Genomic DNA, 14,612 nt, shown 5'->3' with positions numbered 1-14,612 from the left:
CTCCCCAAAATATTAAAACCCGAGCTTGAAAACTTAGAGCCTAAAGGACAGCTCTTTCTTTGGTTCAGGAAAAGACTAACCACTACTAGTAGTGGACTAAGGGCATTACTGTTTTTAAACACGATTCTGCATACTTAAGGTAGTGAGCGGGCAAAACAAAATTGCACTTCTTTGCACAACATTAATCCCATCCTCAAGAGAAACATTAATCGAGGCAGGAGTAACAGATTTGCTGGCAGCCAAAGAAAAAACAATGTAAAGAATGAACAAGTGCATCTTGATGGAGAAAGAGGGAACAGGCTAGCAGAATGTGCAAAAGATGAAGAGACTGGTTAAACAATCAATTGAGATGACATAACATCAGAATAAGTAACTCACTACAGACTCTATTTTTAATAAAACTGTCTATATTACCTATATAATTAGTCCTATCGTACTGATGACAGCAGAAGTCCCATGCATAGCGAGGACTAACGTTTTCCAAAACAATCCTTTGGCTAACCATTATATGAGACTACAAGTGTGAAAAACGGAGCAGGCGAAAGAGGGCACAGAACTATATCGCCCCCAGAACTGACCCAGTTCCCTGGCGGTGGACTTCCAACTGTCATGAGACAGTCCTATGGGGAGACCCAGAACAGTTTCCTAACCAATTCAGACAAAATAACAATTTGTCAAAAATTGTATTTTTCCTAACAATACAAACCTGAGGTCCTTTAACCATAGTAATATACTTTCGGTGTAGCTGGAATTACAGCCGTTGAATCTTGAACAAGGTGGTTAGGCAGTAACTACCGTGGGGCAGGCTAGCCTGCCTGGATGTAAACACTCCACTTTGCCTTTCGGCCCAGGTTCAGATTGAGGGGTGGCATGAGGTGGGCATATTTGTTAAAGGACCTCTGGTTTGTATAGTTAGGAAAAATACAATTTTCGACAAATTGTTCTTTGTTCCGATACATAATACACACCTTTTGGTCCTTTAACAATAGGAAGACTCACCGATTGGTGGGAGGAATCTGAGTGAGCCTCTAGAACTGACTGGAGTTCTGCGCACCTAAGCTGCTACTTCTGGTCATAAGAGCGAGGAGGAGTGCCCTGCTGCCTCTGACAACTTGATCAGAGTATAGGAGCTGCGTGATCAAGAGTCAGACTTCTGGGCCTTTTCAAAATGAGTGAGGGATCGTGACTCATCCAAAAAAGGGCTGTGAAGAATATTGGCACCGGAGATATTAATGCAAAGTTCTGGGAAGGGTTTGCATTATTGTCAGTCTCCTTCCTCCCCTTGTTAGAGGAAGGAGCGGGATTGCTTCTATGATTCTGATAAGAAACATAAAAATGATGCTTATGTACAGGCTTACCGCATCAATCATCCGACCAGTAAGTGTGAGTTCAAGTCCTATCCTCAACCCAAAGGACGAGGAATGGAGAGACGAGGCATGGAAGGGGGGGAGCCAGTCACTCTCGCATCCTTCTTACCTCTACAACTGCACACCATAGATGAGATGCAACTTGTCATGTCGAGGAGCTGGGTAAGCAAACACATCTTGCAAGCATCCACCACTGGTCCAGGGAAATGAGGTTCCAAGGACCCGTGGGCAGTCCCAGAGGGAAAGAAGGATATGGTCGCGATGACCTATCCATCTTCCTGTCCGACATATTCTTCGGAGTGATGTTCAGTACCCATACTAGTCTATCCGTCTGCAGCGAAGTGTCTCGCGGTCTTGTATCCCCACTGCAGCGAAGTGTCTCGCGGTCTCGTATCCCACTGCAGTGAAGTCTCTTGCGGTCTCGTACCCCACTGTGGCGAAGTCTCTTCATTTCCGCAGTGGATAAGACACCGACACTCCATGGTGGGTGTCGATGGAACACGCTAGTAGGACAAAGTAATGATTGATCTGGAACAACCGATACAAAGTCCGCAGCGTAGCTTGTGATGGTCTTGGACGCTTCAACAGCTGCTGACTGACTGCGTTCGGTTGTGTGAGGCGAGCTGTCCAAGCATCCAAGGCGTAGTCACATGACCCTCGCCTTTTGAAGGGTTATGCCGAGAGACCATACAAATCGTCTATCTGTTGCCACGGATGCCGGAAGGCGAGATGATGATTCTCTCAAGGCATGCGCCCAACAGGTGAGAGTCAATTGCCTTCTAGAGACCGAGGCCCCTGATGGCAAGACAGAAGTTCTCATAGTAGTTGAATCTCAGCTAAGGAGAAACATCACTATGTGCCGTTGAAGACGAAGGTGGTAGGCGAATGCAGACCTACGTCTTCACAGCCAAATCAAGAGAAGTAACTCTCAAGATTCTGAACTTTAGAAAAGTCCCGCCGATGACACCAACCCGCGAAGACGGTTTAATCTCTGTGATTTACAAAGGACTAAAAACGCTAAACCGCTACTTCATTGCTGTTCGGTGATTAGTCGGAGTTGCAATGAAAGCGGAGCGCTTTTCAGTAATGAAAACACAGGGATGTACTGCCTGAAGAACCACTTCTCATGGGCTGAATCATCATCATCTTCTTCCCAGGTTATCCAGGGAGGACATCTATATACTTGGAAGTAGAGCTGGCGGGGCGGGGAACAGGCGATGTCTTCTGTTATACATCTACAATTCGGGGTGAACAATGAACAATTGTACACCTACGAATACGAGATATATTTAGAAGACAAACTCAGATGTCTGAAGAAATCATTCAGCATTATCGCAGCAGCAGGTGCGATGCAGCGGGAGACTAGGCTACAGACTTCTGTTACCGTGCGATAAACAGAAAGATGATAGCGAGTCTATCGAGATATCTCTGCCTGAAAATTCTTGCAATGTCCAAGGCGATGCAATAGAGATTCACGTATGGGAGAATTCCAGCCAACCAGAGACCTAAGTCTGTGATTGCCGGGCAGAGATACGGTTCGGTAGTCAATCATTGCAGAGGAGAGACATATAATCCGACCATGCTATCTCGGAGAGCCAGCTGGTATTGGGCTGCGGCAGGCAGCCCAATACACTGCTAGCTCTCGCTCACTCGTCATCCTAAGTTGCCAGGTAATCCATTCCAAGAAGGAATGCGTTCGGCTAGAACCATCGAGCGCAAAAAAATACGCTCGAGCATTTGCATTTAATCGAAATGGATTTCGGTGAATGCAAACGCTGAGGTGTTGTTGTAACAATACCATAAGTATCTCAAAATCGAAACTGGTAACTCCTGGGAGGTTTGCAGGGCAGTCCCAAGTTGCAGTTCAATTAAGATGATACTGTTCGTTTCGGTCACAACCCGTAGAGTTAACTACGGTATGTGCCTACACCTCGGACAATTCAACTGATAACAGAAGCATGTCACCAGGGCAATGTACGTAGTATATTTGTAGGTTCCTGTACATAGACCTCCATCCTAAATTCTATTCCATTCGAGGAACAAGAATAAGGACTGGAAGCAGACACCCTTCATTAGAGCATTCTCTAATGAAGAGAGTGAAGGAGAAGTTTTCCCAGAAGGAAAACTTCTATGGTGATAACAGGATACCGAAGACGATAGTTCAAGACAAACTGGATGTTCCCACCCGTTGGTCGCCTACTGAGGCGACGGACTGTCAGGTCCATCCAGGCTGAGCCCTCCCCTAGATATTCTTCCTTCAGCAGCAGTGCTTTTCTCGAATGCTAGAAATTCCAGGAATTCGAGCATTCGGCGAGATTCCCGATTATCGTAATAACAATTATCTGGGATTCTCGTCTCGCCCACTCTGGACTGTGGTTTCGCCCAAGTGTTTGCAGATCGTAGAAGAATAGAACATTCGGAGAGTGCTAGAAATTCCGAAGAATTCTATGCACTCGGCGAAACCCCCACCGAATTCGTCAGACGATCATCGGGTGGTGATCCTCCCGATTCCCGTAGAAATCGAGGATGGGGCAAGATCCTCCCTCAACGACGGGGACTTATGTCCAGTAGGACCCGAAGGTCCCCCCAGGAACACAGTCCCCAACGTGGAATCCTACGGAGAACGCTCTGCAGGATCCCTCCCCTTCCCTTCGCAGCCATACGGAAAGAGGGAATGGGGAGGAAGATTGGATACTCGCTCGCCTTCCCAGTGGAACTAGCAGTCGGAGAAGCGAGTACGAGCAACATCACCATACAGTGATGGCCGCTCAGAGTCTAGGAAAACGTTACCGTCTGGAGAAAACGTTTTCCCGAGGAGGGTTCCGAACTCGTACTGTAGGCTTAACGTCTGCCGCCACAGTGACTGTCGTCTGGGTGGGGGCTGAGCGAGCACCTGACAGGAGAGAGCCGATACCCCTCTCAAGAGGACTGAAGGGGAAGCCCACCCTGGTCTCTGAGTGCGTGGTCCAGACGGACTGTCACATGAACGTCGGTGATGGTCCCTCGACCACTTGAGCGAGGATCTGTTGGTCCCAAGACCGAACCAGGCTTGTGGCCAGACCGTAAGAAGTGCATTCCTCACGGTCACTCCTGTTCACCTTGTTCCTCCCAGTGTAGCCTTAGGAGGTTGAAGGGACGGGTGAGGGAGAACTGCCAACCCACGGTGGCAATCGAGCTGCAGGTCTGGACCAGCGGTCTTCTTGTGGAGAAACGCTGGACCAAGAACGGAGCGTCAGTCTCTTCAGAGCTGCTGGCAATTGGGCTGCACTGGTCGAGCGGCTCTCCGGGGGAGAGCGGCTAGACCGAGAGCAACTGCAACGGTCCCGAGTGTCAGAAAAGCTGCTGCTGGTTCCCCTATCCGTCCAGTCCTGGTGGGAGCGGCGGTATGGGGACCGGCAGAGTCCGCTGTTGCGGTGGGAGCGCGCCCCTCACGATCACTCCTGATCGCCTCGCTCTTCCCAGTGTAGCCCAAGGAAGTTGAAGGGACAGAAGAGGTAGATCTGACGCTCCCCCCTCGCCCACTGGCAGAACCGGCGAGCTGGGGGGGGGGGGGGGGGGGGGGGGGGGGCGGGGGGGGGGGCTGCAGACGCTCGCCAACCCGCAGTGGCGATCGATCTGCAGGCCTGGTCGAGCGGCTGGACCGAGAACCATGGCGACGGTCCCGAGGGTCAGAAGAGCTGCTGCTGGTCCCCCTCTCCGCCCGGTCCCAGTGGGAGCGGCGGTTAGGGGAGCGGCAGAGTCCGCTGTCGGGGTGGGAGCAAGGCCTGTCCTCACGGCGCGTCACGCCGCTTGGACCAGCCAAGGCTGGTCCAGGCGACTGAGGGGACCGCTTCCTCGCCTCAGCTCACTGCTGGTCTGGGATCGTCGCATCAACCCTGGGTACCGGCGACTCGCCACGAGAGCGATCGCTGGCCTGGTGGGAGTCACCTGGGCGACTCCCACCTGTCTTCCGCTCCGTGCCTGGATCCTGGCGCCGAGCAAACTCAGTTGCCTGGGTCTTGGCTGCATGGTCACCCACAGGTGACCGTACAATCGGTACCTCTCACGAATGAGAGGCTGAGATGGTACCTGGCGCCGAGGCAGAACTTCTGGCGCCAGGAGAGGAGGTAACGGTGTTAGCCGGTACCCCTCCAGTCCCCGTCATTTTCTTCCTTACAGAAGGAGAGATGGGCCCCGTTCCCGAAGGAACAGGAAGACCAGCGGAAGCCCCAACTGTCCCACCGGAGTGGGACAGACCCTTAGAGGTCTCTGAGCGAGACTTCTTAGGGGGGAAGGAGGCTACCTTCTTCTTCTTCGGCAGGGGGGCTTCAGAAGTCGAAGGGGAAGAGGCGGCAGAAGACAACGGCGACACCTTCCTCTTCTTCCTGGACTTCCTCTTCGGCAGTTCCTCAGGACAACCGACAGGTCCTCCATTCAGGACGGAGTTGGGGCAGTTGCCGAAGCAACACGGCCCAACTGCACCTGTCCGGAGGGGCCTGTTGGAGTAGCAGTGGAGAGAACGCTTCCTCGAGGAGGGCTACGAAACTCCTACCTGGCAGGTAAAGCGTCTGCCACCCCCGAGACTGGTCGGTCACATGAACGCGACCGTCGTCTGGGTGGGGCTGTCTCTGAAAGAAAAGGATTAATTAAAAGAGGGCTGGATGGCCAGCCTCCACCGGTCTCTGCGTGCATGAACATCACGTCAACCCTGGGCACCGGACGAACGCTGAGAGAGCGATCGCCGGTTTGGCGAGAGTCACCCAAGTGACTCCTACCATCTTCCGCTCTGTGCCTTGGTCCTGACACGGGGAGCGAACTCCACAGTCTGGACCCTGGCTGCATGTGATGGTAATTGCTTCCTAGCAATGAAAGATAAAATGAAAGGAGAACGCATTTTCGAGAAGTTCGGCAGCAAGGAGGCGTTAGCGCGATGTGTTGGAGGTGCCTGTTATCATGATGGTTCTAGAATCAGCAGGTGTGTTGTGGATCTCATCGGGATGTGAGAAACGCCGCGATTTCTGATGCAATACCTCGTCTAGATTCATCTAGGGAGTCCTAGTAAACTCGGGAGCCTGTGACGCTTGCCGTAGGCCCCGCCCCCAGGATGCCGTATAAATACGACGGAGGAAGTAGGAGCAAACAGTAATCGTAAGAGAAGGAAGAGATCGTAAAAGAGAGAGATCACCAGTTAGTCACAGAGAGATATCCTCAGTAAGAGCCACAGATCAGATTATCAGTGAGATCAGCAGCAGTGATCGTCAGAGAGAGACTAGAGACGAAGGAACCGACGAAGTATCAATCAGAAGAAGAGTTGTTCGAGAGTTGGTTGGATACTGGTCTAGTCGTCTTCAGGAATGCACGACCGTGTTATCTCGACATCGAGCAGACTTCAGAGAAGAAAAGGTCCTGCTAAAGGTTTTGGGGAAGTTCCTGCCTTTCAAGTAGACTAGTTTCTGCAATACGGAGTCAAGAGGACGACTGCAATTGCCGCTCTACGTTTATGAAGCCAGCGCGTCGAATTGCCAAATTGACTAGCAAGTATTTGAATTGCCTCACTGTTCCCCCAGTTCATGCAGTGTAAGATTCTATCTTTTTATGTAAATAGGAGATGCCATTCTGCATTTACCTTTGTTAGTAAGCTTGTAAATAAACCTTTGTTGTGTTAGTGTTTCTTTCTATATTTGTATCCCCAGTTTCAACTGTTGATGTTGAAATATTTTTTTTTATTATTTCATATCGAACCTGAAGCGGACCTCTCTCAGAGGCCATAACATTGTGTCGACCCTTTCCAGGATATTTCAACACTGTAACATTGTCTCTGAGATCTCAGAGTCCGTAACATTGTGGCGACCTTGCCTAGGCTATCAACACTTTTAACAGTTTGAAACAGGGAGAATATAGAAAGAATCAGAATGAGTGAGATGGTGAAAGAGTTTATTGAGTCAGGTAAGCTACTATGTCTAGAGGGGAATGATCTCCGTGAGTATGTTGAGAAGAAAGAAAGAGAAAAGAATGAGAGAGATGAAAGAGCATCTGAGAGAAGTAATGAAAATGCAGCAAGAGAAAGAGAGAGAAGCAATGAAAATGCAGCAAGAGAGAGAAGCAATGAGGATGCAGCAAGAGAGAGAAGCAATGAGGATGCAGCAAGAGAGAGAAGTAATGAAAATGCAGCAAGAGAGAGAAATGTTGGTAATGCAGCAGGAAGAGAGAGAGAAAGAGCGTATGCATGAGTTGGAAATTGTTCGGTTAAGGGAAAGTACTCGTAACAGTCGGTCAGGCGAGAACGAAAATGAAGCTGATACGTTAGGTATGAATGCAGTGCTAACATTAGTACCAAAGTTTGATGAGGAAGATGTTACGACATATTTCATGTGTTTTGAGAAGTTAATGGAACGAGTAGGTTCTCCTAAAGAAACGTGGACTTTATATTTGCAGTCAGTTTTGAGTGGTAGGGCACTTACTGTGTATAGTTGCATGTCTAAGGAGGAATGTGATAATTACGATATTGTGAAAGAAACTGTTCTTAGCGCATATAGGTTAGTACCAGAGGCGTACCGTAAGAAATTTAGAAATTTGAGAAAGGATGAAAATATTACGTATGTAGAATACGGTAAAGAGTTAGAAAGGCTGTTTTTTGATTGGTTAACTTCTGCTAAGGTTGAGGATTTTGATAGTTTGAAGAACTTAGTGTTGTTAGAAAACTTCAAAGATAACGTATCCCCTGAGATTAAACTTTATATGGAGGATAGGCGAGAAGTATCTTTTACAGGAGCAACTAGGCTAGCTGACGAATATAGTCTAACTCATAATTAGAGTGTTAGTAAGAAACGAAATGATCCTTCGTCTGGTAGAGTGCAAAGTAGTAAAGGTTTCAGTCCTAGTAATAGTAATGCGAGTAAAAGTGACTACTATTCCTGTTATACATGTGGAAAACCTGGTCATACGTCTAAGGTTTGTAAGAGTAAAGTGGCATCTAGTGGCTCAGAATTAACTTGTTTCCGATGTAATGGGAAAGGGCATTTAGCGAGGAATTGTGCCGTAGAAAGGAAGGACAGTAAGAAACCAGTATCTCTTGTTAACCTTTCGTTTAGTAGTAATGATGTGATGAGAGAAACTAGGAAAATATTTGGCGAATTTCTGTCATGAGAGAAACTAGGAAAATATTTGGCGAATTTCTGTCAGAAGGCGTAGTTTCCTCTCTTGGAGGAGTAGATTCGAGAGAAGTGGTCTTGCTTCAAGACACAGGGGCTGCTGTCTCACTGATTCGAAGAGTGTGTGTGCCGAACAGGGCAGAAATCAATATGGAAGAGAAAGTCATGTTAGGTGGATTTCCTAACACTTGTGTTCTTTGTCCTTTGTTGAAGTTGAATTTAGAAAGTCAGGTAGTGTCAGGAGAAGTAAAACTTGCAGTTGTGGACAGTTTGCCCGTTGAAGGCGTTGACATTATTGTCGGTAATGACTTAGCTTTATCCAAGAATGTGAATCCTGTTGTGAGGAATATTCCAGTGCCTGAAATGGTAGTAACTAGGTCGGGTTTAGATACAGACGTAGACTACAGTCATAATTTGTTCGTGGATTCGAACGAGAGTGAGTTCGTGGATTCGAACGTGAGTGAGTTCGTGGATTCGAACGAGTGTGATAGAGGTAGCGAGGTTGATCTTGGCATGAGTGTGGCTGAGAGACCGAACTCTATCGTGGACAGTGATAGCCAAACGGAAGGTGTGGCTGTTGGAAGTAACGTAGTAAATGTACAGGTATCTAGTCCTAGTTACGGTGATGAATTAGGCTCTTAACGTTTTGGATAAGGATGAGCTAGTCAAGTTGCAGAGAGAGGATGAGACACTAACCCAAATTTTTTAATGTGAGCTGGATGATGATCTCGATGATGTGTGTAAGGAAACTTTTTGTTTCAAGGACGAAGTTTTGTGTCGTTATGTTCGACCGAAGTCAGGTAGTAAAGGGGAAGTCACAGAACAATTAGTAGTTCCTAGGAAGCTTCGTGAACTAGTTTTGAAGTTAGCAAACGACGAGCAAGGACATTTGGGAGTAAATAAAACTTTCAAGTGTATTAGTAGGGTGTACTTTTGGTCTAAGATGAAAAATGACGTGAAGAGGTATGCTTTAAGCTGTCCTGAATATCAAATTGCCGGGAAATCGAATCAAGTAATTACCGGAATTCCGTTGCGTAATATTCCTTCAGTAGGCAAATCTTTTGAGAATGTATTTATCAATATGGTCGGAACTTTGCCTAGAAGTAAAGGTAGAGAGGATTGCATAACTAATCTTGAGTATTATAAAAACAATCTAAGAGATGTTTGGCAACTAGCGGAGGAGAACGGAAGCGTTTGGCACTTAGCGAAAGAAAACCCGAACGGAAGTCAAGGGGAAATTAAAGGAAAACTTGATCTTAGAGCTAAAGAGAGAAGTTTGTGTAAGAGATAAAGTTTTAGTACTAGTCTCGAGAGAAAGTCCATTTTTACCTTATAAGTACGAAGGTCTTTATTCAGTGTTAGAGGAGAGGGGAAGTATACATTATAGAATTAATGTGGGTAAGAGTAGAGCAAAGGCAATGAATGTAAATTTGCTTCAGAATTATAAACAACGCCCCGTGCCGTGGCCTCCGCCCGCGTGACAGTGTTACCGATTGAAATTAGTTTTGAGAAAAACACAAGAGGTGTTTTAGTATTTATAAGCTTTAATCAGAGTTCAGAAAACGGAAAAAGTAAGAGAGAAGGATAATGATATAGTTAGTAACCTCTAGAGATTTTTCTCAGAATGAGTAGACTAGTGACTGTTTTCTGTTTTGGCACGAGTGGTTGAGTGAATGAGAAAGTATGGAAGTTTTATGCAGAATTGTTTCCCCGCTGTTTAATTCTTGCTTCTCTTAAAAAAAAAATAAAATAAAATCAGTTGATTTCATTTTTTTCTCTTTTGGGGGGGCGTGTGATGGTAATTGCTTCCTAGCAACGAAAGATAAAGTAAAGAAGAACGCATTTTCGAGAAGTTCGGCCGCAAGAAGGCGTTAGCGCAATGTGTTGGAGGTACCTGTTATCATGATGGTTCTAGAATCAGCAGGAGTGTTGTGGATCTTGTCGGGACGTGAGAAACGCCGCGATTTCTGATGCAATACCTCGTCTAGGTTCATCTAGGGAGTCCTAGTAAACTTGGGAGCCTGTGACGCTCGCCGTAGGTCCCGCCCCCGGGGATGCCGTATACATACAACGGAGGAAGTAGGAGCAAACAGTGATCGTAAGAGAAGGAAGAGATCGTAAAAGAGAGAGATCACCAGTTAGTCACAGAGAGATATCCTTAGTAAGAGCCACAGATCAGATTATCAGTGAGAGATCAGCAGCAGTGATCGTCAGTGAGAGACTAGAGACGAAGGAACCGACGAAGTATCAATCAGAAGAAGAGTTGTTCAAGAGTTGGTTGGATACTGGTCTAGTCGTCTTCAGGAGTGCACGACCATATTATCTCGACGTCGAGAAGACTTCAGAGAAGAAAAGGTCCTGCTAGAGGTTTTGGGGAAGTTCCTGCCTTTCAAGTAGACTAGTTTCTGCAATACGGAGTCAAGAGGATGACTGCAATTGCCGCTCTACATTTATGAAGCCAGCGCGTCGAATTGCCAAATTGACTAGCAAGTATTTGAATTGCATCACTGTTCCCCCAGTTCATGCAGTGTAAGATTCTATCTTTTTATGTAAATAGGAGATACCATTCTGCATTTACCTTTGTTAGTAAGCTTGTAAATAAACCTTTGTTGTGTTAGTGTTTCTTTCTATATTCGTATCCCCAGTTTCAACTGTTGGTGTTGAAATATTTTTTTTTATTATTTCATATCGAACCTGAAGCGGACCTCTCTCAGAGGCCATAACATTGTGTCGACCCTTTCCAGGATATTTCGACACCGTAACATTGTCTCTGAGATCTCAGAGTCCGTAACACTGCACGGTCACCCGAAGGTGACCGTACACTCGGTAACGCTCACAAGCGGGCGGCCGAGACGGTTCCCGGTCCAGAGGTGGAACCTTCGGAACCGGGAGAGGAGATACCAGCAGTGGCCGGTACCTCCATGGTCCCATCTGCTTCCTCCCCGAGGAAGGAGAGACGGGCCCCGTGGACCAGCGGAAGACCCACCTGCCTCACCGGAGCGAGACAGACCCTTAAAAGTCCTGTGACGAGACTTCTTGGGTGGGGGGGGGGGGGGGGGGGACCACCTTCTCTTACGGCAAAGCCTAAAAGTTGAAGGGGGGAGGCATTAAAATATGAAGATCTCGAAGAGGAGGATGACGACACTTGACGAGCTCTCTTCCTCTTCGGTTTCGCCTTCTGCCAGACTTCTACTATCGGGAGTAGATAACCTCACAGGGCAGCGCGACAGCTTCGTCCAGTGACATAACGCCCGGGTGGTAGTGGTAATGAAAATTATTATCAGCAGGGGATCAGTACACACACTCGAGGATCGGTACGCAACATGCTACGAGTCATAGGTACAATTCCAAGGTTAGGATAACCAATACTAAGAGCATCCAACCAATACTGCTGAAAACACAATCACCTCTGGTCTGTAAAATAAGGAAAAAAATATTAAAGTAATGAGGATAATCCTCACACATCCAAGGGCGCCGCCCTCCGAAGTGAGAGGAGATCCCCAAACATCAGCACACCGCACGCCCATCCTTCTACCTTCTTCCGATAGTAAGTGAAAGGAAGAAGGAAAAGAGAAATTACCATAACAACAAAACACGGACAAACCTTTGCAGTTCCCTTGGTAATTCCCAAGCGTAAGCGTAATTTCCGGATGAATACATGTCCCGTTACAGGATCAATACCACTTACGTTAAATACATGTCTCATCCTCACGATAAATACATATCTCATCCTCATGCAGGTCTGAGCCAGTATTAAAGCGCGAAAGAATGTAAATAATATGTTGGCACACCTTAGCCGCCGGCTCTTAACACAAGTAGAGGGGCGGTTACAAAGGCTACCACAAAAAGTGGGTTTGTATATTAATTGAAAAACCAAGGACAAACCTTTGTCTAGTATTAATATCAAACACTGTATAGGCATAATTATTTAAATATAAAAAAATACACCAAAAGGATCCCACCGGGAAAAAAGATTAACAACCAGTCAGCTGGAGCTCACAAACACGTCTTCCTCGGAAGACGGCCGAAAGTAAAGTGGAGTGTTTACATCCGGGCAGGCTAGCCTGCCCCACGGTAGTTACTGCCTAACCACCTTGTTCAAGATTCAACGGCTGTAATTCCAGCTACGCTGAAAGTATATTCCTATTGTTAAAGGACTGAAAGGTTTGTATTACGTATCGGAACAACTCTGTATTAACCAAAATAAGGTTAAGTCCTGTTCTAAATTCTCAATACGCTTTTCCTGAACCGAAAGGGGAAGTGGAAGGTGGAGGTAAAGAAAGACAAAGGAAGGGGTAGAAATGACAAGTTGACATCCTGATCTAACTAACTACTTTCGCAATCTTTCGGCTTCCCTTCTCTTCTTATACTCCTAAAAAATCAATATCCTGGTAACATAGTAATCATTCCTACAGAACCTAATGTTCTTAGCCTTAATTCCAGAAGAGGCATCATAGGAAAAATAAATGTACAGTACTGTGATGGCAGTAATCAGCCATGAAATACCAACAAGCACCTATACACAATGGTGGCAAGGAGAATTCTGACAAGAGCTAAAACATTCGAAACACACACACACAGTGAAGAACAGGTGTACTTGACAGTCATCCCCAGGGGCAGCCATTTGATCTTTTCTTTGATTGTCAACATACCTATCAGCAGGGAGATATATAAGCTAACTTTAACAGTAGGTAAAATTCATCTCAGAACAGAGTAATACAAGATTATCAGCAATTTCAGTGCATTCACCCAGACATTTTCAGTGCTGAATACATAACATTTCCATGATGTTATTCAACTAATCACTGCAGAGGACAGCTTAACTGCTCTCACAGCTTTGACAAATGTCTTTCAATACAATACTATGTTATAATGTATATGACCATATAAACTAGTTTTGTTCCCCACTTCAATAGCTAAAAATAATAGTAATATTGTGATAAGGTGCCCTCTAATGAAGCTTACTCATAAAGGAACAAAACTCATGACTACATCTTTCAGTTAATGATTCCATCCTCTGTAATAAAGTACTGTATATTTCCATGTATAAGAAAACCTTTAGATAAGATAAGGTAAAAAAAAAAAATAAGGCAAATTTTCATTAATTTATCTCATATCTGTAGTATAAGATGAATACTAAATTACAAAACCATCTGTGTGTAGGCTACCTTTTGGTTATGCAAAGATGATTTTATTACAAATGATGTTTTACTTACTCTATCCTTAGAAATTCAAAATGAACATAATAAAGCAATTCTATACCATGTTTTTCCTACATGCATCGCCTAAACGGCAAAACATTATGATGTTTACATTTTATCGCCAATAACAAACAACCCCTAACAACAATACAATAATGTACAATAATTATCGTACATAAATTATTATTCGTATGACTGAACTGTTCTAAACTGTATGCAATCCAAAAAGTGTCATCCAAAATCAATATTATACTAAATGTTATTACAGGCGGCCCTCGGTTAGCGGCAGGGGTTCCGTTCCTGGCCACCGACGCCAAGCGATTTTCGACGTTGAGCGATTTTAAAGCCTACGGCCGCCGCACACCTTCTTTTGAAACTCTAGACCAGTCAAAGGGCGCCGTAATCCACAACGGCGCACTAAGTAAAAACTATATTTATGCAGTATAGTACTATAGAATTTACTGTACAGTACATGTGGGTGTCTAGAGTATGTAAAGATATAATAAAGTTTATACAGTGTACAGGTAGCTGTAGTGTTCAGGTTATGATCATTAGTCTTATGATAGTCCGATTTTATGAGAGATCAAATTACAATGGCCTAGCTTTATCCATCTTCTAGTTACATAAGTTCAATAACAGCAAAAGAGAATGATGAAAGTGTGGTTTTAACGTTATACTCGTTGCGTGAACGTGTACAACCATGAACAACCGAACGAGAAAACGACTTTTTTTTTTCTAAGTACAACCGAACTGGATAACATCTGTTTGGCTTGTATTTCGATCATCGTACTACAGTGCAACATTACCGTATTTGTTATAAATGGAGTTATGTATAGAATAGAACTGAGATATCTTAATGTAATAACTTTATTTCGCTATAGATCAGAGATCAATATAGATTAAAGAATCAAACC

The 14,612-nt window shown here is 45.5% G+C and overlaps 1 protein-coding gene across 3 annotated transcripts in view; it reads right to left on the bottom strand.

Moving 5' to 3' along the window:
- LOC135214757 (WD repeat-containing protein 81-like) overlaps nt 1-14,612 on the bottom strand; it is a 211,296-nt gene that overhangs the window by 55,835 nt on the left and 140,849 nt on the right. The gene's annotated exons all lie outside the window — the stretch shown is intronic.

The sequence above is a fragment of the Macrobrachium nipponense genome, chromosome 46 (genome assembly GCF_015104395.2).
Source record: "Macrobrachium nipponense isolate FS-2020 chromosome 46, ASM1510439v2, whole genome shotgun sequence".
Classification (NCBI taxonomy): domain Eukaryota; kingdom Metazoa; phylum Arthropoda; class Malacostraca; order Decapoda; family Palaemonidae; genus Macrobrachium; species Macrobrachium nipponense.
This window is presented reverse-complemented; position numbering and strand designations above follow the sequence as displayed.